This window comes from Giraffa tippelskirchi, chromosome 6 (assembly GCF_054371585.1).
Source record: "Giraffa tippelskirchi isolate mGirTip1 chromosome 6, T2T-mGirTip1v1.2.pri, whole genome shotgun sequence".
Lineage (NCBI taxonomy): Eukaryota > Metazoa > Chordata > Mammalia > Artiodactyla > Giraffidae > Giraffa > Giraffa tippelskirchi.
In genome coordinates this window covers 154400315-154419561 of record NC_137280.1, presented here as the reverse complement: position 1 = coordinate 154419561, position 19247 = coordinate 154400315, and the positions used below count along the sequence as shown (strand labels likewise).

Here is a 19247-nt window from a genome sequence, read left to right as displayed (position 1 = left end):
GATGGACTGGTTGGATCTCCTTGCAGTTCAAGGGACTCTGAAGAGTCTTTTCCAACACCACAGTTCAAAAGCATCAATTCTTCAGTGCTCAGTTTTCTTTATAGTCCAACTCTCACATTCATACATACTACTGGAGAAAAACCATAGCTTTGACTAGACAGATCTTTGTAGGCAAAGTAATGTCTCTGCTTTTTAATATGCTGTCTAGGTTGGTCGTAACTTTTCTTCCAAGGAGCAAGCATCTTTTAATTTCATGGCTGTGGTCACCATCTGCAGTGATTTTGGAGCCCAAGAAAATAATGTCTGTCACTGTTTCCATTGTTTCCCCATCTATTTGCCATGAAGTGATGGGACTGGATGCCATGATCTTAGTTTTTTGAATGTTAAGTTTTAGGCCAGCTTTGTCACTCTCCTCTTTAACACATCTCAACTCCCAGGAAGAAATAACCAGATAAGATGAGACCTAAAAAAGTGCTCTCCTGGGAATCAAATGAATCTTAAATTCATGGAAGTTAAGGTCTAGAAGGACTATAAATTCACTTTCTGTGAAGTCCTCTTACTTCAGACACGTAGTCGCTGGTGGACGGTCTGTGAGAACAGGGCCTTTCTATGTCAGGTTCATGCTGTACATAGAGTTCCTTAACCCAGTGCCTGGCTCGTGGTAGGCAGTGAGCATATATGTGTTAAGTAGATGTGGAATGAACACTCTGCTGAGTGTTTTCTATGCTCTGAGAAATTAGAATTTGTTCAGTCACTCAGTTGTGTATGACTCTTTTTGACTCCATAGATTGCCGCAGACCAGGCTTCCCTGTTCTTCACTATTTCCCAGAGTTTGATCAAACTCATGTCCATTGAGTCGATGATGCCATCCAACCATCTAATCCTCTGTCACCCCCTCTCCTCCTGCCCTCAATCTTTTCCAGCATCAGGGTCTTTTCCAATGAGTTGGCTCTTGGCATCAAGTGGCCAAAGTATTGGAGCTTCAGCTTCAGCATCAGTCCTTCCAATGAATATTCAGGGTTGATGTCCTTTAGGATCGACTGGCTTGATCTCCTTGCTGTCCAAGGGACTCTCAAGAGTCTTCTCCAGCACCACAATTCAAAGGCATCAGTTCTTCAGTATTCAGCCTTCTTTATGGTCCAGTTCTTACTTGGGACCAAAATATAACAGGCAGGGAAGATTCTCCATCCTGACCCAGCTCCCCTTTTGTGGGCCATCTGTCCTCACCATGTGCCATCAGCAGCCTCGATTCCTCCTGGGCCCCAGTTCCAGGGGCCAAGAGAATCCCTTTTCCTCTTGCAGTTGAGGAAGCCAAATCCCCAGCAAACCAAATGGGAACAGTGATTGTATTTTTGTAAGGGAGTTGTAAACAATAATACCATTACTTCTGCATCTGCAGTCCTCAGTGTACACTCTCAGTCAGCAGGCGCCACATGATTTTAAATCTTTGAGACAATGTATTCTGAGATCTAAAAGAACAATTTTACATGATACATAAGTAGAGACTAGCATACCAGGCTATAAACAAGATAGGCAAGAGTACCTCCTGTGGGAATAGCAATTACATCCTCAGAAGGGGAAGAAGCGAAATAGAGATCACGAATGCACACACCTGAGGAACAAGCCAGAAACTCAATTGTAATTGAGAATTATTTCCTAAGATGACCCAGAGATGCCTAACAAAGACAGAAGGATGACAAACAGAAGGACCAGAGTGAGAACAGTACTAATCTAGGAACAGATGAGTAGTTGATGTTTGGAAAACAGTAGGAGAGGGAGTGGTAAAGAGCAAAGGTGAGTACAAAATTAGGTTGCTTAAAACCAGCTTATCTTGCAAATTCTACTCAGTGAGATGAGAATTAAAAGCTTGGAAGTCAGTGGGTTTTATTTTTCCAGTCACTGCTCAAACGACTATTTCAAAAGTCCCCTTCTCACTGACAATAAATTTCTTGAATCTTGGGCAGGTTTCATAACAATCTGTATACTTTTCATTAATATATGCCTGATTTTACAGAATTTAATGCGTGAATCTCACATATGAATTAAGGCGTTGTTTCTACTAAAGCTTCTATTTCTGAGGCTCAAGTGTCATGACGGCAAGGTAAGGGGGGAGAGGATATCAATTTTTTTACTAGTCCTGCTCCTCTGTGATGCAGGCACAGGGCAGGGAGGGGCAGACTGCTCTGGGATTCTGCTCTGGGACTCTGCTCTTGTCTTTTCCTGTCTTCAGCATCTCTGTTATGAAATGCAGAAGTGAGGGTGAAGGAAAGGGACAAGGTTCTCTTACTTAACTGGCTGCTGTTATAATCCTCTCTGGGATCCTGAAAGCTTCCCTCGAAACAGTAAGTGACAGTAGACGTCCTTGATGTGGCAGGTGTCCCAACGCTGGCCTCTGAGGACACACATGTACTTTTCAAGAGTCTTTAAGGGACATCCTCCTGTGCAATTCCTTGCCCTAGAAGATGGAACTGTGATTCTTTCACACTCCTCCACTCCATCTCAGTTCACATGCCCTGTTTCCCCTGGTGCTGTGGTCCCCTAGTCTGACAGACCACCCCTGGGACACCAGCAAGGCAGCTTAGTTACTTCCTGTTCTATCACTGTGTTGTTGCTGTTCAGTCACTGAGTTGTGTCCAACTCTTTGCGACCTCATAAACTGTAGCATGGCAGGCTTCCCTGTCCTTCACTATCACCTTGAGTTTGCTTAAAAGTATGTCCATTAAGTTAGTGATGCCATCCAACCATCCCATCCTCTGTCATTCTCTTCTCCTTCTGTCCTCAATCTTTCCCAGCATCAGGGTCTTTTCCAATGAGTTGGCTCTTCGCATCACATGGCCAAAGTATTGGAGCTTCAGCTTCAGCATCAGTCCTTCCAGTGAATATTCAGGGTTGATTTCACTTAGCTCATCAAAATACCTAAACCCAGACCATGTAGTGGGAACAGAGGCTACTCATGCCATCTGTCCATCTAATTGCCTCTCTCCAAATACCTTTGCTCCTGTTCAGGTAGGTTCAAGGATGAGCAACAAATCCACTTTCTATGCTGAGTTCCACTTCTTATAGACATACTGAATTTCTGTGAATTATTTTCTTATAGGCTCCCTTTCATTTCTCCATTGAGGATAAGAAAGAAAATAGACAGCCCTCCACACACAAACACACACACACACCACACACACACACACACACACACACACACACACACACAAGTGAAATATAATATAGATGGAAGGCAGTGTGAGAGATTTTGGTGAGGTGAAAAACAAGTTGCTGGGTTGTCCAAAGATGCAGCCACATGTATCTCATGGGTAAAAAAAAAAAAAAAAAAAAGATTTGCCTACAAAGAAAGGAATGGTAAAAGTCTTTCCTTCAGTCTCCCCTGCCAAGGCCCATTGGTTTTCTACTTGTGCCCTCGTGTACCTGTGTGTGGTCATGAACCTCATATCGTAGACCTTCACGTCTCATTTGAATAAAACCTTCCAGGCAGTCCAGTGATCAGGTAATCCCATACCAAATTCCAGCATTTCTTCTGATTCACAGCCTTGTGGCAACTTCATGAAGGTAGAAGAGATCTTCCTGTGGTTCAGCAGGACAGGAAGAGGAGCACTGCCAAACGCCCAAATGGAAAGGGCAGGTGTTTGACATAGAGAAGCAATGGGAAGGAAGTAGTGATCTGAGTGCAGACTCAGGCAAGGTACATAGGTTCCCAACACATCAGGGAGTTTCTGATCTGGTTTCAGATAAAAACATTTAAGAAGCTTTAAGGTCTTCAAACTTGAATGACACATAGAATACAGGAAAGTGGCATAATGGAAAAATGGTTAGAACTGAATTTACAAGATCAGGGCACAAATTTCCATTCTACTATGTACAAGTTTTGTAAACTTGAAGAAGCCAACCTACCCAAGTTTCCTCATTGGCCATAGAGGGACAATGATATCTACACAATAGAGATATTAACACTAAATTTGATGAGATAACAAAATAAAGCCCCCACTAACGTGGCCAGGCCACCATGTACAGCTGTGCAATCTGTGCATTATATGAGTGCCCAGCCAAGAGAATGAGCAGGGCTTGAAATAGCTCCCAAGGTCTGCTAGTTAAGCCATTGACCCAGCACAGCACTACACAGGACAGGGGGAAGGTGCAAACTATCTTCCGCCTCTGACACAAACCTACCATCGAGACTTGTATAAAAGATTCCATTTTCCCACAGCTGGCTCCTCTTTCTAATTTTCACAGTGTCCGTAATACTGTAATAGCTACTAGATGGATGACTAAATGGAAGACTGTCTTGTAATGAGGGTGATTAGGCTAATCTTCCCTGCTATCCTTGGCGATAGCTCTCAATACATCCACAAGAGCAGGCTCCAAAAGAATGAGCTAGTCAAGGACCGTCTGCAACTAGGTCAGCGTTTCTCAAGTTATATCTTGGGCCACTACAAAAAGTCACTTGGAATTTGTAGCTCTGACACCAAAATCACAAGTAATAGCAGAAAAATAAAAACACGGGGCTACATGATATTTGAAAACTTTTGTGCTTAAAAAAAGTGAAAAGACAATCCACAAAATACGAGACAATTTTTGCAAATCATCTGTGTGATAAGGAACTTGTATCTAGAGTATATGAAGTATATATAAAGAATATAAAGTTATTTACAATTCAATAACAAAAAGATAAATAACCTAATTTTTTAAAAATGAGCAGAGTGCCTGAATGTGTATTTCTCCAGAGAAGATATACAAATAACCAGTAAACACATGAAAAGATGCTGATCAACCATCAGGAAAATATTATTCAAAACCACATGAGATATTACTTCACACGCATTAAGGTGGCTGGAACCAAAATGTCAGATAACACCCACTGGTGGGATGTGCAGAATCCAGACCTCAGACTCTGGTGTTGGGAATATGAGATTGTGCAGCCACTTTGGGAAACAGTCTGGCCATTTCTCGAAAGGTTCAACAGAAAGTTACTCATTTGTCCCAGTGATTTCACTTCTAGGTGTATATATGAGAGAAATGAAATATATATCCATATAAAACCTTAAATCTAAATGTTCATAGAAGCATTATTCACAAAAGCCCAAAGTGGAAACAACCTACATACCCATCAGTTTTATTTTATATGGATAAAATATAGTATATCCATATAAAAGAATATTATTCAGCAATAAAAAGACTGATGTTTGGATTAACACATGTTGCAACATGGATGAACCTTGAAAACATGACTCGAAGGGAAACAAACCAGACACAAAAGACCACATGATATATGATTCCACTTACACGAAATGTCCAGAATATGCACATGTATATTGAGAGAAAATAGACTCGTGTTTTGCCTAGGGTTGGGGAAATAGGGTTGACTATTAATGGGGATGGTGTTTCTTTTTGTGTTAATGGAAATGTTTTGAATTATGTTAGTGCTGATGGATACATAACACTGTGATTATAATAAAATGCATTTAACTGTATACTTTAAATGAGTGAATTGTATGATATATGAATTATATCACAAAATATGTTACCAAAAAATGGTAAATGTATATTAAAAAAAATTACTTGTGATGCTTATAAAATTCAGTTGCCTAAGCCCTCTTCAAACTCACTAAATTGGAATTCTGTGAGTGAAATCCAGGAATGTGCAATATAAACAAGTATACTGTGTCATTACTGTGTCATTCTCATTTGTATTAAATTTGTCAACTACACAATCAGTTTGTCCTCCAAAAAAATTGTATTATATTTGCATTGTAGCTTTTGCTGGGAGATTTTTCCATGTAATACATGTGCATCTGATGTCTAACAGTTGAGAAATAGTTTGAACCAAAAAATCCTAACTCTTAGTGTTAATAGTTAAAGGCAACTACCTGAAAGATTCTATCTTTCTACATTTCTCATAGAGTGCTCATGATAAAAATTAAAAGTAGTAAAAGAAAAACCAAGTAAAATTTCAGTAATTCATGGTAGAAAATTCCACTATTATCATCATCACAACCAACCCAAATAAAGACAAGGAGACTCTCTGGAACTTGTCTAAAACTTGGGAGATCTAGTTTCTACTCGCCCCTGTATCATCAATCACTGGGATAAGAATTCATCTTCCACCTCTCAAATCTGGCCATTCTTTTTACAGTGTTTGCTAAATCAAATAAAAGTTAGTGGTGAGAGATGTTAGATTCAGCTTCATGACATAATAAATAATATTAAAATTAAAGATTTTCATATTAAAGATCTTTTACTCATGGATTATATAACTGTCATTTCCCCACATGAGTTTGAGTAAGCTCCAGGAGCTGGTGATAGACAGGGAAGCCTGGCGTGCTGCAGTCCATGGGGTTGCAAAGAGTTGGACACGACTGAGCGACTGAACTGAATTATATAACTGTCTTTATGTTTGTGTAGAATGTTAGTACTTACAAAGTTAATTTTCACTAGCCACTTAATCCTCAAACTATTCCTGTGTAGTATATGTGGAAGATAGTAACAGGCTCCCTGAGAGAGATTTCTAGTTGCTCGCCATGTTAAAAATGTACCCAGAATTTTTTCAGTCAGGTATGGTAAGACAGCAGATATGGGAATGGTTGTCATAAAGGGCAAAGTTTGTATTCACAGATCCCTAGACATGTGGCATGCCCCACAAGGCCACCTGGGGAAGGACCAGACATGGTCTAAGTCAGAAGAGGAGCAAAAGCAGAATGTGACCACAGTTTTTATTGTTACTATTTTATGGGAAGGTATGGGAAAGACAGGGTAGGGTCACTAAGTAATGTGGGGTTGGATAGTTGAATCGTATTCCCTAGTTGTCAGGTCCCTGTCGCTGGGAAGATTTAGGTAGGTGTTAGCTTGGTGTGTGGGTGTTTGATAAAGGAAATGGGAGCATGGGCTCTGGATAGGTTGGTTTCTGAATAGGAGGCATGCTCATTTCTAGGAATTAGCTAGCTGCAGGAGGAGAACTCTCTCCAGGATCAAGGCCTCAAATGCCAGAGCATTAAGAATATAGAAAATAAGGAAATCTAGTCAGCGTACTTCCCCTAACTAATTGTCTGTCCAATAGGTCACTCTTTCCTTCATAGCTTTCTTGGATCATCACTCTGGGAAAATGACAACAGTTTCCAGATTCTCTTGCAATCACAGGACCACATGACTAAATTCTGGCCAATGTGACAGGAGGGGAAATTATGTGAGCAAATTCTAGGATATGTCCTTTAAGGATGGCAACATGGCCCCTCTTCCCTCCTTGTTTTATTCTGCTGCCTGAAATGCAGATGTGGTTGTTAGCCTTCTTGGATCATGTGTATAAGGACAACACCCTAGGGATGGCAGAGAAGCAAGGGAGAGGGAGCTTGGGACCTGTGACTCTGCCATGCCAGTGGTGATTTGCTTACATTCAGTTAATCAGATTGACCCATGAGACAGAAATCAACTCATAGCTTGTTAACTCACTAATTTTGAGCCTCTGTTACAAAGATTAAACCTGTATGTTAACACAGAGAGTTGAGCTGTGGTGTCCAGGTGTGCAAGGATCTTTCACACTGCACAGTGTACAGCCTCTGTGTTGTACAGGGCAGCCCTGAATACAGTCCCATTTCTCCAATGAGGATGGCAAAGCTCAAGAAGGTTAGGTCACACTTTTAGTGAATCCTAGATCGAAAGCCCTACAAGCATTATAGAATATACAGAGGACAATACGCCAGTTTCTTCATAAAATAAAATACAGTAACACATCAACTTTCTTAGGCAAAAGATAAAAATATGTTAAGGGCTAGAATTCAATATTTATGTACTCATAAATGAAAGTAAGACATTTGAACAAAATTAGAATTGGAGACAATTCTGCTGAATGTTGTTCAACATCTTCCGAGGAACAGGATTCTCTCCTTAAATTTGATAGCCCACGTGACAGGCTGTGCACGGGGGCAGTTAGGATGCCTGGACGTGTGGGTCTATCATTTGCATGCATTAAGATGGAAATTGAGCATCCATATTTTACTTACATGTGCCAGTGAAGTGATTGCACTTCCCAAGATCCCTTTGTACTCATAATTATGTGATTTGTGAACCAAATGAGTGGTTTGAGGATGGAAATAGGTACATAGGAACTCCATTTGGGAGGTCCAATTTTGACATAAATGACTAGAGGCTTTTTATGAAAGAAAGATTAGATATTGGATTCAAATTCAATTTATTTAAACATGTGATACTTGGGGTTTCATTTATTGGAAGGGCCCAGTTTGATTTTTGGTACTTAAAATTGTGCTTTAATTGGGAGATGTAGTTAGGTGATGATTGAAATAATCTGTAATAAGAAAACAAGTATAAAATATCAGTTTTATCTGAGGGATATATCAGATCAACTCTGCAGCTGCAAGAAAAAATGTCAAATTTTTTTGTGAACTGTAATAATGCTCTGTAGTTATCTGCCTGTTGTTCCAAAATACATATGCATAATAGAAGCAACTACAAAATTGAATTTTGTCTCCACAGACCGGAGATACTTTTCCAAAAACACCCTAAAATTCATAGTTTAATTCACAAGTTTTCCCCTTCCTTGAAAAGTCACACTTTTTTTCCCTCTTGTGCAAGTACGTGCCATAGGAAATAGTCCTAAAAGGAAGCTGCTGCAAAGGAAGCATTCTTTATTAATTCAGAAGTTTTCCTACCCTAACTAGTGCTGTATGACTATAAACAAAATGCTACTATATCCACCATATCATAAGTGGCTGTTGTTCAGTCGCTAAGCTGTGTCCAAGTCTTTGCAACCTCATGGACTACAGCATGCCAAGTTTCCCTGTCCTTTACTATCTCCAGGAGTTTGCTCAAACTCATGTGCAGAAGACCCTGGTTCGATTCCCGAATTGGGAAGATATGCTGGAGAAGGGACAGGTTACCCACTCCCGTATTCTTGGCTTCCCTGGTGGCTCAGATGGTAAATAATCTGCCTGCATTCCGGAGACCTGGGTTGGATCCCTGGCTTGAAAAGATTCCCTGGAGAAGGGATCAGCTACCCACTCCAGGATTCTGGCCTGGAGAATTCCATGGACAGAGGAATCTGGGAGGCTAGAGTCCATGGGGTCACAAAGAGTTGGATATGACTGAGCAACTTTCACTTTCATATCCATTGAGTCGATGATGCCATCCAACCATCTCATCCTCTATTGTCCCCTTTTCCTTCTGCCCTCAATTTTCCCAGCATCAGGGTCTTTTCCAATGAGTTGGCTCTTTGTTGTAATTAGTAATAATAAAAGTGTTTTCAAATACTCTCATATTGCTTGAAAATTAGCTTTGTGTTTGTATGGCTGAAGTGAAAGTCCCTGGGCATTCTGGTTTCACGTGGCTGCTCGTGGCTTTCATGGGGCAGTACTGTTAGTCATCTGGAAATAACAATCTTCGAACAATTTTAACCTAAAATGCTGGTTAAAGTTATATTCAAAAAGTTTGCAGCCAGCAGTAGTTTTTAAGCTGAATGGGACAATGACCATGAGCTTTGAAAAAGGATGTTCTTCTTGGTTAAATATACAAGGCTGGCATTGATTTCTTCTCTTTTGCTAATCATTGTACTCTCTTGCTGTTATGGAAACCAAAATATTTTGTTTCCAGGATAGCATTTGTCTAAAAGATACAAAAGATGCTACAATCTCAGATGAGCTCCAAATTTCTTTCATTTATTCCCCAAACATGATTATGACTAATAAAAACAATCATAACAATCAAAGTAATAGTAACAGTGGCCACCGACTGTTGAGTATTTAATACAAGCCAAGTGTTTCTTCAAAATAATCTTGAAACGTGAATGATTTTTCTAACTTCACAGAAGGGAAGACTGAAGTTCAGAGAGAAAAGATACTACCTGAAGCAGCCAAGGTATGGCTGGTCCCCCTGCTACTTCCATGTACAACATACCATATATGTCTCTGTACAGTTTTTGGAGGAAATTGAGAAGGAAACTGAGGGCAGAGGGGTTCCAAGGGAGCTTACAGAAGGCAAGCAAGCTCAAGAGTGTCTTACGAGAGCACGACAATGTGAATTTATTGTGACACATTTTGTTTTTCTTCTCAGACCTGAGATATCATCTGGTTCAAAGTAAAACAATCTAGGAAAAGGCTGCTATTGAATTGCCAAAGAATAAGTATTCTTTCATTTTCCTAGGAAGTTTTTACTGTGTAGATAGGGGGCCACTTTTTTCCCCTTCTTTTCTAAACTGAAGCTGAATGAGAATAGTGACTTAGAAGGGAAAAGAAAAGAAATAAGGGAGGGAAGTGGGTAGCAAACTGCTTATCACATTTAAGGCCCCGGAGTTAGTTAAGTGCTCTGTAAATCCTTACCATCCCGGACATAATGATAGACTCTGTTCTGGGGATTTATTATTTTGCTTTTGATAATTTGTCTTCTACCTCATTCAGTTTTACGCAAGAACATAGAAAAACCAATTGGTGTTTTGTTCCTTTGCTTTTAGTCAATTAAATGCTTCTTTTTACCTCTTTTTTTTTCTCTACCATGCTTCAAAGTAACACGATATGATAGCATCAGCCTTGGGTATAAGCCCTCACAGATAGAAATGTTCTTGAAATAAGCTCAATAGGACTTCTTGTAATAACTTACTCATGTTCTCAGACTCCTATCAGTCTCCGAGGTAGTCATAATAAACATGAACTGAAACTTCAAAATCTTCAGGAAATTCTGACCTTAAAAAACAACAAAAAAAAAACCCCAAAAACTGTCTTTGGAGGTTTCTTTAAAGTTAATGCATTGTTTACAAATTAAGTTAATGTTAATAACCTCTAAAAATAAAACCAGAAATTATTTAAGAAGACAACTAAGAAATGTCTGCTTCTATGGTACTAAAAATGTTAGACTTCAAATTTTCCAACAAAAGTAGGCCAGCAATTTCATAAAAATAAGACTCTATAAGGCGAAAAATGAGCATTAAAAGTTTTGGCATTTCAAGTGCTCCGTTTACCTAAAAAGAAAGTAGGATTTAGAAAAGTAGCTGATGACATTTTCATTAAAGTATCAAGCTTGTAAAGCAGGTTTAATAAACATTAGTTCATTTATTAAAATAACTTTGAGGTGGTTCTGTTGCCATGTAAAATTCAGTTTACCAGGAAAAGTTTAGCCTAGACCCAAATTATTTTCATTTTACTGATATATCACTTAGAGATGCCGTGCACTGAGCAACCCCAGGCCACACACTGTGACCTTCAGCGTCTATCATAGCTAACCTCTTCAGGTTTTACTTTTTTTTAACCTTTTGACCACAAAGCACAATGGGCTTTCATCTTCATTTCTGTAAATTACTATAGCTTAATGGACACTCTATATATTCCAGGAATTTTCAACTCTAATACACATGATTTTCGTATAACAAATTGACTTAAAATTTAATTTCCCTGTAACTTCTACCTTTTAAAATATCTACTCCATCATAACACCCTGCCTGTCTTCATATTTGTTTCTACAGCCTGCAAACTTCTTTCTCTGCTTCTTACCTTGCTTTATCTGGAAAACTCTGGCCAAAATGTCGAGACTGGATTAAGCCTTCAGTGTTCCATGAAGTTTTTCTGAAGTGGTCCCAATGCTCACCCCCATCTCACCTCCTGTTTCTCCTCAGAAGAGGTAGCTACTATAAATTATATGCACTTCTGTTATTACATTTATTCCAGAAGGCTACAACTCATGAGTTACATAGACTATAAACCAAGGATTGTGTTTTTTGTTTGTTTGGTTTTATTTTGTTTTATATTTATATTCCAGATTTCTGGAGCAGTGATTGACAGTTAGATATCTTGAAAAATTATTTAGTGAAAAAATAAATAATGAGAAAGAATACATCTGATTTCTATTTAGAGATTCTTTTGTTTCCTTCTCAGTTTTCAAAATGAAGTAAACTCTTTAGTTCACCTATTTTGTTGTTATTGAAAAATCACCCATGGACTTGATAAAGGTTGAAATAGCAATAGACTGCCTGAGTTTGAAATGTGACTTCACCACTTCACTAGCTAAATAAACTTGGGCAAGTAACTTAATTCTACTCCTAACCCCGAAAGAGAAGTCTTCAGTGTACTCATCTGTAAAATAGGGATTATAATTCTAGTTACCTTACAGGGTTCTCGTAGCTATTGAAGGTTATAATGTACACAGAGGACTTTGCCCAAGACCCAGAATATGGAACCAATAACCAATTATCAGCCTAGTGTCTAACAATCTATTTTTATATTTAAAAGCTGAGGAAAAAAAAAATCCTTATTTTGTGGCAACCTCCCCTCCCCCTTCTCCTCCCGGCTCCTCCAACAGCTTTATTGAAATGCGAATGACAGTCATATTAATGGGTCCAGAGCTGCAACATGAAAAAGCGCTGCCCCCAGTCAATTGTAAGAACTTAATAAATGAAGATGGGTAGCTTAGAAACTCAGTTATACATGAGCTGAACTGCAAGAGGGACCTCTAAGGACTTGTCATCATTTATTTTACTTTACTTCTGAGGCAGTTTATCAAGCAACTCTCATTAAAAAGGGTTTGTAAAGAACCTGCTTGCCCTAGGCACTCTGGTGGCTGATGAACAGATATCACATCATGCTTTGTATCTTTTCTGGTGTCAGCAGGATGATTCGTCTGTGAAGAGTGTATTTCGTAGCTTTGGGGATTTACTGCAAGTTAAATGCCACTCTCCAACAACTCTAAAGGAAGGTCAGCCCTGAGATGCTCTGATCCGAGCCACCGGCTATCGTTTTCTGGGAAGTCACAGTGTGAGAGTTCATGGACTTGTGGATTGGAGGGCTCTAATTAGTGCACATTTTAAATATCCATTCCCCTCATGTTATGCTTCCATCTCTTGTATTGTTTCAAATGAAAGCCAGTTCAGAGGAGAAAGTGATTCTAGCCTTTGGGTGAAACTCTTGACATGCACACATCTGAGGTAGTGGGGGTGGAAAGTGGCAGCCCCAGGAGGGAGAGGTGAAATGGTTCCCAGAATGTTGAGCGATCTCTGGGGGAGCCTCTCACAGCTGGTGAGGGTCCCAAGGCAAAGAGGCCCGGACTATAAGGTGTTCACTGGTAATAAATCCCTTCCAGTGCAGGTTCAGACTGGGGATGGAACTGGGCAAGTGAAATGCCCTCACTGTGTGTAAAAGGCCTGTAAATAAATGTGTCTACATTTCAAGGGCTTTGAATATGAACATTTTGCATCCAAAGGCCCTGAAGTGAGGCCAAACAAAAACAATAGTAAAGAATAATGAGTGAGACAGAAGAGAAAGCTTAAGTGGTGTAGGCGGAAATCTTTAAAAACTATAGTCAATGTTTTACCACAATTATTGAAAAATCAATTTACTATTTTCCCCCAATATTTGTATTGTGGCGAAATACACATAACATAAAATTTACTATTTTGAATAACCATTCCCGTGTATCATTCAGTGATATTACGTACATTCACATGACTGTGCAACCGTCACCATCATTCCTCTCTAAAGCTCTTTTAATCTTGCAAAACTGAAATTCTATACCCATTAAACAATAACTTCTGATTCTTCTGTTCACTGTCCCCCTCTCAGCCCCTGGCAATCACCATTTTACTTTCTGTCTCTATGAATTTGACATAAGTGTATTTCACATAAGTGAATGTCTGTCTTTATGCCAATATCATACTATTTTGATTACTGTAGCTTTGTAGTAAGTTTTGAAATTAGGAAGTATGATTCCTTCAGTTTTGTTCTTCCTTTTCAAGATTTTTTGGCTACTTGGAGTCCCTTGAGATTCCATTTGAATTTTAGGATGGGTTTTTCTATTTTTGCAAAAAAGTAAAAAGCATTGGGATTCTGATAGGGATTGCATTAAATCTGTAGATTTCATGGAGTAGCACTGACATCTTAACAATATTAAGTTTTCCAATCTATGGATTGTCTTTCCTTCTATCTATATTTTCTTTAGTTTATTTTAGCAATGTTTGATGGATTTCATTGTATGAGCTCTTCACCTCCTCGGTTAAGTTAATTCTTCAGTGTTTTATTCTTTCTGATGCTATTGTAAATAGAATTGCTTTCTTAATTTTTTTAAGGATTGTTGTTAGCTTAAATACCAATATTAACACCAAATATAGAAATAAAATAAGTATCTCTGGCCATAGAAATAACTGGAATCGAAAAGTCAATTCACAGAGCCAAGTAAGAGAAAACACCCTATCATCTCCTCAGATATTCCAGGTCGAAATAATCTGAGATGATTAGTATTTATGTTGAGTCCCTCCTTCCTTTTTTACTTCTGAGGGTTATAATGCTGGCTGGCTGGCTGAAAGGCTGGATGGAGTCCAGGTGGAGGAAGAAAAATATCTCTTCGTTTAGTAGATAGAACCCCTCAAAGTTTTTTCCCTAAGACTGCTTTATCTACTTGAAATTGACCAAATTAACCTATTCATTTCCTTTCAAGATTTTAAGTAATGTAAGCAGAGGTGGTTTTCTCTTAGAGATACATGTGTGCTGAGTAGCAGTAAGAAAAGCATACTTTAGGTGCATGAACATCTTGGATATAACCAGTACTGTGATGGTAAGTGTTTAACATTTGGCTCTCTGGATTGGAGGTGTAGGATCCCTGATTTATAGTGTTACCCAATTTTCATGGCTTAAGTACTTTCATCATGGTCAATTTTGAGTTATCAGTGTGGTATCACTGAATGAGTTCCTTGAAGAGGTGCATACAGTTGGCCCTGTGCTCAGGGTACAAGCCAGATGCAGCTCACAAATAGATACAACTGAACCACTGTTCCAATGTGAATCGGTTATTCATTTTTTTACAAGAGATACAGCTTGCCGCTCTGACATCTTTCTCTTAAGATATCTCCTTTCCTAATGCCCCCTATCTTGTTCTTATGGATCTCCTAATGTTTTGCTCTAAATCCCAAGCCCATACATCTCACCTTTATAATCTTTATATGCTATGTTCTTGAAACAACCATTTAAAAAACATAAATAATAAATTATTATCTCAATACATACATCTTTCAGGAAAATATTAATATAATAAAGAGAAGTATTACTAATCATGCCAGTCTTCAGAGATAAGCACTGCAAATTCTTTGATGTATAGCTTTCTAGACATTTTTATTTACATATTTTCATGTATATGTATATATACATGTTTTTAAAATATATTTCATATATTTTAGGTGCATTAATAAAAATATTACACCCTGTATAATATGTTATGGTTTGTTTTTATCTTCAAAAGTATTATAATTTAAAAAATGTTGAAATAACTGAGGGATAGAGAGTTAAAAGAAAAGGTTATGTTCTAGAAAGCAGAGAATCCGGACTATTTTCCTAGAGTACTAATTCCATTACCTATGTCTTGGATAAAGGATTCTCTGATCCCATAAATATTAAATATTAAGCATTGTTTTGAAAATCCATAATGTGCTTTGGCATCTTAAAGACTCTAAACTTTCCTGTAGTATGTTTTACTCAGCTTACATTGAGTAAAATTATTTAGATACTATATCATCAATGTAATAAATAATAATATAGCAATTAAATAAAATAATTAGAAAAGAACTTATTTTTCATGAAAAACCAATTTCACACAACATTTTGAGAAACACTTTAAGTTTCTATCTGGATACATAGTGATTTAGTAATCAAGTCCTCTGCTATTTGTTATTTACATAGCTCAGGCTGGGGTCTGTTGAAACCAAAGATGGGATGAACACTGCAGTATCAGGTAGCAAAGGTGTGCACATTTTACATTACAAGTATTATAATGTGTCCGTAAGACTGCTGGTAATGTATGTCAGGGAATTCTTTTCTAAAATACAATTAAAAAACTGAGCACAACTCTATGACAGACATCCTGAAAATTGGTAATGTATGTAATAACAACGAGACTGAACAATATTAGACAATTTCATATTTTGTTGATCACAGTGTTCATACATCTGAACAAGCCCTACTAACCAGTGAAGCTAGGTGAGTTCCCAGACACCTTCAAATATCTCTGTAATCTACAAATTGGCTATTATTATACACATAGGAAACAGAAGATCAATTTATGTTCGAAGAGTAATATTATGTTTTCAAATAATAAGCACCATATTTTTCTTCAATCTCTAGACAATTTTTCAGGTGTCTAAACATTGGGTCCAATTGCTGATCTGTAAAATAACTCTCAATATACAGTTTTCTATATATTTTCAGACTTAAGGATACTAAAAAATCTGAAAATCTTTCAGTTATAAACATACATATATACACATAAACATACTAACAGTGAAAGTGAAAAGTGAAAGTGAAGTCACTCAGTCATGTCTGACTCTTTGCAACCCCATGGACTGTATAACCTACCAGGTTCCTCCATCCATGGGATTTTCCAGGCAAGAATACTGGAGTGGGTTGCCATTTCCTTCTCCACATACAGACAGTAACCTCACCCAAAAAGGGTTTATTTTGATTAACCTAGTATTTTCCAAACTTATATTTTCTCTTTAAAAACATGTATTCATTTATTTTTGGCTGCACTAGGTCTTCCTTGCTGCAAGAGGGCTGTCTCCAGTTGCAGCGAGTGGGGGCTACTCTTTCTTGTGGTGCGTGGGCTTCTCATTGTGGTGGCTTTTGTTGCAGAGCATGGGCTCCATGGCCTGGGGGGTGGCGTGCAGTAATTGAGGCCCAAGGGCTTAGTTGCCCCGTCCTGCAGCAAGGACCAAATCTGTGTCGCCTGCATTGGCAGGCAGTTTCTCAACCACTGGATCAACAGGGAAAGCCCCTAAACTTAATTTCTTGATGGTAAGCTCTCTGAGGGCATAGACCATGTGTGCCTGTGTGTGTACTCAGTCGTTCAGTCATGTCCTACTCGATGCGACCCCATGGACTTCACTCACCAGGCTCCTCTGTCCATGGAATTTTCCAGGCAAGAGGACTGGAGTAGGTTGCCATTTCCTGTCTTCCTAGCACCTATTGAGGTACCTGGCACATATAAATGTCAGTAAGTATCAGCTGAATAAATGAGTGAATGGATGGATGAAGAAATGAATGAAGTCTGGGAAACCAACAACTAAATCTGTTTGGTGTTCTACACAGGATATATTCATAAAAATGTAATTCTAAAGTGAAATTTGTTTTGACAACTGAAACAACCCAGTAATATTATGAGTACCTTTTGCAGCCTTTGAAGTTTAGTGTAAGTCTCACTCCAAGACCCTTTCTCTTATTACTATAGTTGTCATCAATCTTCTTTGAAATTTTACAGCACTTTTAGTCTCTACCACATAATTTAGCACTGAATTATGTACAGTCTTGTAGAATTCAGTACAAGAATTCTTATAGGTTTGATGTATGACTATCTGACTTCTGGCTACTCTCATTTCTGGTGCTCTTTGAATATAACTATCATATGGTAACAAACATGCAGCACACAAATACGCCTCTAATTATTAGTAACTATTGTATGGTTAATAACTGTATGGCCCTTTACACTGATGAGGTTCATTTAAAGCTATTATCTCGGACTTCCCTGGTGGTCCAATGGTTGAGAGTCTGCCTGCCAATTCAGGGGACATGGGTTTGATCCCTGCTCCAGGAGGAGTCCATATGCCACAGGGCAACTAAACCCATGTGCCACAACTACTGATGCTGCACCCTAGAGCCTGTGCTCCACAACCAGAGAAGCCACCACAATGGGAAGCCCACATACTGCAAGGCAGAGTAGCCCCCACTTGATGAAACTAGAGAAAGCCTGTATGCAGTCACGAAGACTCAACACAGCCATAAATAAATAAATAAAAGCAAGCTCCTCCCTGCATGTCTACTAAGTTGCTTCAGTTGTGTCCAGCTCTTCCCGACCCTGTGGACTGTAGCCCACCAGGCTCCTCTGTCCGTGAGGGTCTCAGTCAGGAATACTGGAGTGGGTTGCCATGCCCTTCTCCAGGGGATCTTCTCAACCCAGGGATCGAAGCTGTGTCTCTTATGTCTCCTGTATAGGCAGGCGGGTTCTTTACCACTATCACCACCTGGGAAGCCCTGGAAGCATTAAAACAAACAAACATATTTTCTCATTTGGTTTCACAATAATGGCACAGTTGATATGAGTGCAATTATCCTCATTTTTGAAGAAGGAAATGGAAACCCATTCCAGTATTCTTGCCTGGGAAACCCCATGAACAGAGGTGTCCATGGGGTTGCAAAGAGTTAGACACAACTTAGTGACTAAACCGGAGAAGGCAATGGCACCCTACCCCAGTACTCTTGCCTGGAAAATCCCATGAGTGGAGGAGCTTGGAAGGCTGCAGTCCATGGGGTCACTAAGAGCCGGACATGACTGAGCGACTTCCCTTTCACTTTTCACTTTCATGCATTGGGGAAGGAAATGGCAACCCACTCCAGTGTTCTTGCCTGGAGAATCCCAGGGACGGCGGAGCCTGCTGGGCTGCCATCTATGGGGTCGCACAGAGTCGGACACGACTGAGGTGACTTAGCAGCAGCAGCAGCAGTGACTAAACAACAACAATCCCCATTTTACTGATGGAGAAACTAAGAACCAAAGCAAGAATTTTCCAGTGATTAAATATTCATTAGACTATGGACTAAACCCCAGCATTTATGACATCCAAAGCCCATTTACTTGCTTCCTGATCTGTTTTCTGACTTAACGCAAGGTAAGCCTTGTTGTGATGTGGAGAACCCATCTAGTTCCCTGGTCTTTTTGCCCTGCACGACTTTTATCCCAGGTACTAATTTCTAGACAATCAGTGGTTTAAAAGGCTGCGGAAAGAGAGCGGAAGAAAAAGGAAACAGAGAGAAATCTGAGGGAGGTAGAGAACGGGAAAGATGCTGAGAGGCAGAGAGACCAAGACCGGAGGACTCTAGCTCTATCTGGCCAGCAGATGTGTTTTGTTTGGCCACCAGAGAGCATTTTTTAAAAAAGTGAATTCATTGCCAACTTTTAAAATGGCAAGTGTTCTCATCTATATTTCTGGCTTCTCTTGAAAATACAAGACAAATGGCCAAATAGGTTTAAATTTCTGCAGGGCGACAGTTGGCTGTAGCTGAGTAGTGGCGGCTCCCTCAAGACAGAGTGAGAGCCCTCCAGCTATCCCAGCCCCAGCCCGCTTTCTTATCTCACTCCAGGCAGCATCACTCTTCCAGTCTCGTAAGGGATTTCCGGCTGTTTCTTTTACATAAAGAAATAAGATGGGGTTTGTCTCTGATTTTCCACAGGTATCCTCAGATTTAACGGGTTTATTTTAATTATGCACATCCTGA

At 39.2% G+C, this 19247-nt stretch overlaps 1 protein-coding gene across 4 annotated transcripts in view; it reads right to left on the bottom strand.

Moving 5' to 3' along the window:
• XRCC4 (X-ray repair cross complementing 4) overlaps positions 1 to 19247 on the bottom strand; it is a 376104-nt gene that overhangs the window by 21757 nt on the left and 335100 nt on the right. Inside the window, exon 8 of one of the 4 annotated variants that reach the window (XR_014057556.1) lies at positions 10609 to 10691. The exons of the other annotated variants lie outside the window; for them this stretch is intronic. The gene's annotated coding sequence lies outside the window, so the exon portion shown is untranslated. The remainder of the gene's footprint in view (positions 1 to 10608; positions 10692 to 19247) is intronic. 4 annotated transcript variants of the gene reach the window in all.